Below are 2,500 nucleotides of genomic sequence, written 5' to 3' on the forward strand. Positions count from 1 at the left end.
CGAACCGCATGCAACTTCCAGAGGCATTTGCAGCAGAAATGCATGTGCAGTCAAAAAAAAATTGATATTTTTCACGGATAGACCCCGTGAAACGCTAGAAATTGGCGGGGATGTGTCTCTTGTGGCTCACGGGGCTGTTCGGGTCGCACAGAAATCCCTGGGAATGGGAAAACGGGTCATTTTCGTGTTGCCACATTGCGTACGAACCGCATGAAACTTCCAGAGGCATTTGCAGCAGGAATGCATGTGCACTCAAAAACTTCTATATGTTTCACGGATAGACCCCGTGAAACGCTAGAAATTGGCGGGGATGTGTCTCTTGTGGCTCACGGGGCTGTTAGGGTGGCACAGAACTCCCTCGGAATGGGAAAAGGGGTCATTTTCGTGTTGCCACATTGCATAGGAACGCCATGAAACTTCCAGAGGCATTTGCAGCAGAAAGGCACGTGCACTCAAAAATTTTAATATTTTTCACGCATAGACCCCGTCAAACGCTAGAAGTTGGCGGGGATGTCTCTCTTGTGGCTCACGGGGCTGTTAGGGTCGCACAGAAATGCCTCGGAATGGGAAAACGGGTCATTTTTGTGTGGCCACATTGCATAGGAACGGCATGAAACTTCCAGAGGCATTTGCAGCAGGAATGCATGTGCACTCAAAAACGTCTATATTTTTCACGGATAGACCCCGTGAAACGCTATAAATTGGCGGGGATGTCTCTCTTGTGGCTCACGGGCGCTGTTAGTTAGGGTCGCACAGAAATCCCTCGGAATGGGAAAAGGGGTCATTTTCGTGTTGCCACATTGCGTACGAACGGCATGAAACTTCCAGAGGCATCTGCAGCAGAAATGCATGTGCACTCAAAAACGTCTATATTTTTCACGGATAGACCCCGTGAAACGCTAGAAATTGGCGGGGATGTGTCTCTTGTGGCTCACGGGGCTGTTAGGGTCGCACAGAAATCCCTCGGAATGGGAAAACGGGTCATTTTCGTGTTGCCACAATTGGCATACGAACGGCATGAAACTTCCAGAGGCATTTGCAGCAGAAATGCATGTGCACTCAAAAACGTGAATATTTTTTCACGGATAGACCCCGTCAAACGCTCGAATTTGGCGGGGATGTTTCTCTTGTGGGTCACGGGGCTGTTCGGCTCGCACAGAACTCCCTTGGTCCACCTGATTCGTGCATACAGGCAGCAACTAAAACTCTGTAAACCTGCTGTGAGGACATCTAAACAGTGGACCAGTGAGGCTGTGGAAGATTTGCGGGCGTGCTTAGACTGTACTGACTGGGATATGTTCACGACTGCTACCAATAGTCTGGATGAACTCACAGAGGCTGTGTACATCAGCTTCTGTGAGGACTGCTGTATCCCAACACGTACCAGGGTGAACTTTAACAACAACAAGCCCTGGTTCTCAGCAAAGCTCAAAAGGTTGAGGTTGGAGAAGGAGGAAGCGTTTAGGAGTGGGGATAGAGACAGATTCAAGGAGTCGAAGAACAGGTTTAGCAAAGCGGTGAGAGAGGCTAAACGACTGTACTCAGAGACACTAAAACACCAGTTCTCTACTAACGACGCTGCTTCTGTCTGCCAAAGGGCTCAGGCACATCACCAACTACAAACCCAGAGCGCCCCACACCACTAACGACTCCCGCCTAGCCAACGACCTGAACGAGTTCTACCGTAGATTTGAAAGACAATTGGACTGTCCTGAACCACCCCTTCCCACCCAAGAGGCCCCATCCCCCACCCATACTACAGAAACGACTCTCTCCTTTCAGGAGGGAGAAGTTAATGGGCTTTTCAAGAGGCAGAATCCACGCAAAGCAGCCGGGCCGGACTCTGTCTCTCCAGCCACCCTCAGGCACTGCGCTGGCCAGCTGTCTCCGGTGTTCACCAACATCTTTAACACCTCCCTGGAGACATGCCATGTACCAGCCTGTCTCAAGTCCTCCACCATCATCGCTGTGCCCAAAAAGCTAAGGCCAACAGGACTAAATGATTACAGACCGGTCGCCCTTACATCTGTGGTAATGAAGTCTTTTGAGCGCCTGCTCCTGGCACACCTCAAAGCCATCACAGACCCTCTCCTGGACCCCCTTCAGTTTGCCTACAGAGCCAACAGGTCTGTGGACGACGCAGTTAACATGGCCCTCCACTTCACCCTACAGCATGTGGACGCCCCAGCATCCTACGCCAGGATCCTGTTTGTGGACTTCAGCTCTGCCTTCAACACCATCATCCCTGCCCTGCTTCAGGACAAGCTCTTCCAGCTGAACGTGCCCTACTCCACCTGCAGGTGGATCACAGACTTCCTCTCTGACAGGAAGCAGTGCGTTAAGCCGGGAACAGAAGTCTCTGACTCCAGGTCCATCAGCACGGGAACTCCTCAGGGCTGCGTCCTTTGCCCACTGCTCTTCTCCCTGTATACCAACAGCTGCGCCTCCAATCATCTGTCCGTCAAACTCTTGAAGTTTGTCGGACGACACCACCCTCATT

The sequence above is a fragment of the Petromyzon marinus genome, unplaced genomic scaffold, assembly GCF_048934315.1.
Source record: "Petromyzon marinus isolate PM22_M1 ecotype Great Lakes invasive population unplaced genomic scaffold, UKy_Petmar_22M1.pri1.0 PM_G_Scaffold_93, whole genome shotgun sequence".
NCBI lineage: Eukaryota > Metazoa > Chordata > Hyperoartia > Petromyzontiformes > Petromyzontidae > Petromyzon > Petromyzon marinus.